The sequence below is a fragment of the Mus caroli genome, chromosome 7 (genome assembly GCF_900094665.2).
Source record: "Mus caroli chromosome 7, CAROLI_EIJ_v1.1, whole genome shotgun sequence".
Lineage (NCBI taxonomy): Eukaryota > Metazoa > Chordata > Mammalia > Rodentia > Muridae > Mus > Mus caroli.
In genome coordinates, this window is record NC_034576.1 from 97,550,460 (window position 1) to 97,556,974 (window position 6,515).

Genomic DNA, 6,515 nt, shown 5'->3' on the forward strand with positions numbered 1-6,515 from the left:
TTCCTTTCCTTTCCTTTCCTTTCCTTTCCTTTCCTTTCCTTCCCTCCCCTCCCCTCCCCTTCCCTTCCCTTCCCTTCCCTTCCCTTCCTTTACTTTTACATTTCTAAATGGGAAGAATGGTGCTTTGCTCACAAGGTGATAAAGAAAGATATTTAATTATGCTGCCAAATGGCATTATTTCTTAACTAAATGTACTTTAAATTAAACACAAAACTTCACAGTGTGCAATCTGCTCTGTAGAAGAGATAGAGTGCATTAGTCTCTCTCTATATATATATAGTTTTTTTTCAAGTCTATGTATGCTCTAGCATGGCCCCTAAGAGCTCCTATGGGTAGATCTTTATTGCTGCTCAAATGGCATTTGTACATTCTAGGCCACATCCCTCTTATATTCTTGGATTACAGTTCATTTAATACTTCAGCTCCATAAATGCACCAGACTTTTTCTCACTACAGTGCTGTACCAATTACAGTGAATCTGAGTTAGTCAATCACTCACCTCCATAAGTCGATAAAACCTGTTATAGGTCTTCTACATGTTGATGGATTTATTATATTTTCTGAAACACTACCGTATCCTGCAGAGTGACCTCTGTAAGCTAATTGAGATAATTTATAACCTTTTAAAACATCCCATTAACACACTTATAGATGAATTCAGCACTCCGTAGGACTGTGCTCTTAAAAAGGAAAAAGAAAGCCCATATACTATCAACTAGAACAAAAGGAAAGCACACATTTGCCAATCACTGTTTTTATTCTTCGGATGAAAATCATTTCCAGTGGTTCCCATATAGTGTCCCTTAGTTTCTAGTGATTGCCTGCCAACTACTAATGTTCTCTGTCCTACACCAGAAGTGTTGAAACATGGTATTTAATCCAGGTTTCTTTCAGAGAAATCACATAAGATATTGCTCTTGAAAGCAGCTACTTTGTACTCCCTGTTCAAAACTGAGTCCCTGTAATCTCACCAAAACCTAGCCCTGTACTATGACTTAGATAAAGCCAAACTGTGATTTCCACACAGCCATGTGTTACTTGGATCTTAGTGTGACAGTGCTGATGTAGTGGGAAGTTCATGATATGGTTGGACATCCTCAAGTCAATTGGAAGAATGCTACTGGGAAGGACTGTGAGGCTTTCACATAATTCTGCATCTGCTATCAAATCCTCACCAGATCCAAGATAGCTCCTGTGCCATGCTCTTAAATCTTCAGCACTGCAGACTATATCAGTCTGTTTACTTCAGGAAGTTTGTCTATCACATGCATTTTCTTCCAGTTGTAAAACGGTCCAACAACCCATCTGCAATAAACCAGCTTTTTTACTTCTTTTGGTTATTTTATTTATTTACATTTCAAACATTATTCCCTTTCCAAATTTCCTCTCTGCAAACCCCTTATCCCATTCCCCCTCCCTCTGCCTCTATGAAGGTCTTCCCCTACTCACCTACCCACTCCCTAACATTCTCCTACCCTGGGGGCATTGAGTCTTCACAGGACCAAGGGCCTCCCATCCCACTGATGCCAGATAAGGCAATCCTCTGGTACTATGGGTTCTTCCATGTGTACTCTTTGGTTGGTGGTTTGGGAGCTCTGGGGATCTGGTTGATTGATATTGTTATTCCTCCTATGGGGTTACAAACCCCTTCACCTCTTCAGTCCTTACCCTAACTCCTCCACTGGAGTCCCCATGCTCAATCCAATGGTTGGCTGTGAGCATCCACATCTGTATTGGTCAGGCTCTGGCAGAGCCTCTCAGCAGACAGTTATATCAGGCTCCTGTTAGCAAACACTTCTTGGCATCAGCAGTAGTTTCTAGGTTTGGTGTCTGCGTGGGATGGATCCCCTGGTGGTACAGTCTCTTTCCTTCATTCTCTGCTCTACTCTTTGTCCCTGTATTTCCTTTATACAGGAGCAATTCTGGGTTAATATTTTTGAGATGGGTGGGTGGCCCCATCCTTCAACTGGGCACTGTGCCTAACCTCTGTATATGGTCTCCATGGGTTCTCTCTTCCCTCTGTTGGGTATTTCAGTTGATGTCATCCTGGTTGGGTCCTGGGAGCTTCTTGCTTTCTTGGCATCTGGGGTTTTCTAGTGGCTATCCCCAATTCCCCATCCCCCACTGTTATACAGCTCCTTTTAATTTTCTGGCCCTCTATAGTTCTCCCCAGTCTCCTCCCACATCTGATCCTACCCCCCTTTTCTTCCTCCTCTTCTTTTCTCTCCTAGGTTTATCCATCCCTATACTTCTTGTAATTATTCTGTTCCCCCTGAAGCATCTACACTTTGGTTTTCCTTCTTCTGCGTTGTATCGTGGATATTCTGAGCTTTTTTTTTTTTTTTTTTTTACCTAATATCCATTTATCAGTGAGTACATACCATGTGTGTTCTTTTGTGATCAGTTTACCTCACTCAGGATGATATTTTCTAGTTCCATCCATTTGTCTAAGAATTTCATGAAGTCATTGTTTTTAATAGCTGAGTAGTACTCCATTGTACAAACAAACCACATTTTCCGATCCATTCCTCTCTTGAGGGACATATCAGCTGTTTTCAGCTTCTTTCTATTATAAATAAGGCTGTTCTGAACACAGTGGAACATGTGTCCTTGTTTTATGTTGGAACATCTATTTGGGTATATGGCCAGGAGTGGTATAGCTAGATCAACTCTGGAAATCAGTCTGGTGGTTGCTTCTTATTCTCTCTCCTCCTTCCTCGCTCTCTCTCTCTCTCTTCCCCCTGCCTCCAAGATTACATATCTATATCAGGGTGATTGTCTAAAAAGATTCACTTCCAAATAAAAAATAAGCTAGATGAAGGTATAATAATTCAAGTAGAAGGAAGTGTCTTAACCATTTATCCTTTCTTAAAGGGCATTCACCAAAAGCCTAAATAAATAAATAAATAAATAAATTATAAATGATAATGTTGACTGATTTTCAATTACCATTTAGTAATTTTTATCTTTTGACATTGTGTTGGTGGTGGCAGATTTAGAGCAAGAAATTTCTGTTACACCTATGTTAAAGAACAACAACACCAAAATAAACAAACAAAAATCCCTATAACTGTTCTGTGTTCTGTGTTCTGTGATTATCACTTCCCTTCTATAAGCTGGAAAAAAACATGCATTCTTTAATTACTCCTCTGTAGTATTAAATTGATGATGATGATGATGATAAAAGGCCATGTATGAGAGCGCTAAAAATTCTAGACAGCATGTAAGCTAAGTCTTCATCACACCAACCTCACCTATGCTCAGTGATCTGGCTGAATATCATATGTTCTGTGGAGTTAAACACTGGCCTGTGCAATGTCTTATCAGGAGGAAGTTGGAATTTGACCCTTCTCATGCAATAGCTCAGTGAACAAAGTAAGATGTGAAACTTTCTGGGCCTTAACTTCTTTACCATTGAAATGTCTACTTGGCTGTCTTGGATCTATTGTGAGAATAGTGTAAGGCAAGAAATATGTTCTGATCCTTGACACTAGTTTACACAGGCATTAAAAGAAGTTCTCAATGAACTATACTGTGACATGCTCCAGGCACTACGTTTCCCTGTTGATTTAAGCAAAATTAAGGCACATCCAGCAATTGATGAACAGCAGCAATCAACATCAAATGACTCTTGCATATTTCTCACCTTATGAGGTAGCTCAAGCATCCTTTAAAGACAAAGTGAATCTCACCACCAGGCACTGTCCTCTCAGTTGTTACTATAACATTTCCCTTCTTCTGAAACTATTGCTCATTAGCATTTAATAAGAGCATATGAAATAATCATCATGCCACCTGCCATCATTTGTAAGTTAAAAGAAAAAGCAAATCAAACTGTTCTTTTATGAGTACAGCTCAGGTGGCTAAAACAGTTACAGGCAGATAAATATAAATAGACAGCAGAGTGGAATCCCTATAAGTGAGCATTCAGTCACCACAAACAGCAGCAAACAGTTCCTCCTCTGTGCCCCAAGGCAATCTCATAATTCTCTCACTGCAGATTTGATTTATCCAGTTATCAGAATGAATTTACACTGCTCCAGAGAGGATCAAAGGTGCTCAGTTGCATTAGTTACATATCAGCTGCCCTCATTTGCTATTTCAAGCTATAAATGGTTGTATTCCTAGAGGAACACAAATGATAACTGCCATCGAACTGGATAAAAGTCTGTGTCACGTGCAATCCCATGTTCGAGAGTCTTCTACATTTCTCCAGGCTTTGATGCATAGGACATCTCTCAACAGCTGTGGAAAAATGCTTAGTAAATGGTCAACTTGAAAGAGGCCTTTGTGAGGAGAAAGAAGCCTTGGTTTACCCTGACCCAAAGTGGGATCTATTGGCATATTTTGGCTAAGGGACTACCTTCAGTTTATAGAAGACTGAAAGAATCCAATATCCATAGCCACTATGCATTCAGCTTTGATTGCTCTCAAAATGTTCAGTGAGGTGGTACAATTGCAACACTTCCCATATTTCCAAATGTCCTCCCAAGAGAGTAAGGCCCAAGTATACATGGGGAAAAAAGTTTTTACAATCAGTAGAATTTACATACAACTGCTGGAGGCATGTGTTTATTCATTCTATCATGGGTATTTAATCTCCTTTTGCCTTGGTTTTGTCTGAAAATGGAGATAGGTTTTCTCATGGAATTAACAAGCTAGTATTTGAAAAGCTGGGTCACAGTGTGACAATAAGGAATGCCTGATAGAGAGTGCCTAGTGCAAATTGTATCTTGGGTATTCTAAGTTTCTGGGCTAATATCAACTTATCAGTGAGTGCATATCAAGTGACTTCTTTTGTGATTGGGTTACCTCACTCAGGATGATATCCTCCAGATACAACCATTTGCCTAACAATTTCATAAATTCATTCTTTTTAATAGAACTCCATTGTGTAAATGTACCACATTTTCTGTATCCATTCCTCTGTTGAGGGACATCTGGGTTCTTTCCAGCTTCTAGCTATTATAAATAAGGCGAGAAAATCAAGAAGGAAGACCAACATGTGGATACTTCATTCCTCCTTAGAATAGGGAACAAAACACCCATGAAAGGAGTTACAGAGACAAAGTTTGGAGCTAAGACTAAAGGATGGACCATCCAGAGACTACCCTACCTGGGGGTTCATCCCATAATTAGCTACCAAATGCAGACACTATTGCACATGCCAGCAAGATTTTGCTGAAAGGACCCTGACATAGCTCTCTCATGTGAGGCTATGCCAGTGCCTCTCAAATACAGAAGTGGATGCTCACAGTCATATATTGAATAGAACACAGGGTCCCCAATGGAGGAACTAGAGAAAGTACCCAAGAGTTGAAGGGGTCTGCAACCCTATAGGTGGAATAACAATATGAAGTAACTAGTACCCCCAGAACTCATGTCTCTAGCTGCATATGTAGCAGAAGATGACCTAGTTGTCCATCATTGGGAAGAGAGGCCCCTTGGTCTTGCAAAGTTTATATGCCCCAGTACAGGGGAATGCCTGGGCCAAGAAATGGGAGTGGGTCAGTAGGGAAGCAGGACAGGGGAAGGGTATAGGGGACTTTTGGGATAGCATTTGAAATGTAAATGAAGAAAATATCAAATGAAAAATTGAAAAAAAAATAAGAGTGCCCAGTGCATCCAGGCATTTATTAGTGATGGTGGCAGTGGCTTAGGAAGAATGTGATACAGGAAGTCTGGACAGTTAGAGAACAGTTAATATGATGTTTGGAATGTTTCCCATTGCCCAGATACCAGCCAAGTTGTTGAAATAAAACTTTATTCTTCCTATGCTCAGTTTTTAATGTAATGTGTAGACAATAATGATATATGCCTTACTTTGTAAAATAAATAATATACATAAATGTAAATGGGAAGTTGATATGGACAATCCCATGAGCTATATGGAGACAAAGAAGAATAATGGTCTTAACTAAATCTGAGCTGAATTAGTTTCAGTGTGACCCTCACCTGGTGGTTCTTCAGTGAGGTTGTTAAATGGCTTCCAACAAAAGGCATAGCAAAGTGGCACAAAATGAAGCACCTATTGATTCCTCTAGTAATTAGACTTGGCTACATCAGTCTTTAGTGTGAGGAGAGTTTTGTGGCTAAGCAATACATCAGCATTTAAAGAAAATAATCAGTTCTCAGAATAACAAATATTAATAATTATAGCAACTCTATGGTCTCTATGAAAATTGATACATGGAATATATGTGAAGTAGAAAAAATAAAGTCAGGTCAGAGGCCCCTTTCCACCTACAGAGATTCCCATTTTCATCCTCTAAAAAGAAATTATCAATATATTTATAATGTTAACTACCTTGGGATACATAATGTATGTAAATGATATTAATGTCTGATAATTATTTGCTAATTTGGATGTTGGTGATAAAGTCATGTTTTAATTATGTGGTACTAAATTTTTTTTAAATTTTTAATATTTTTATTACATATTTTCCTCAATTACATTTCCAATGCTATCCCAAAAGTCCCCCATAGCGCCCCCCACTTCCCTACCCACCCATTCC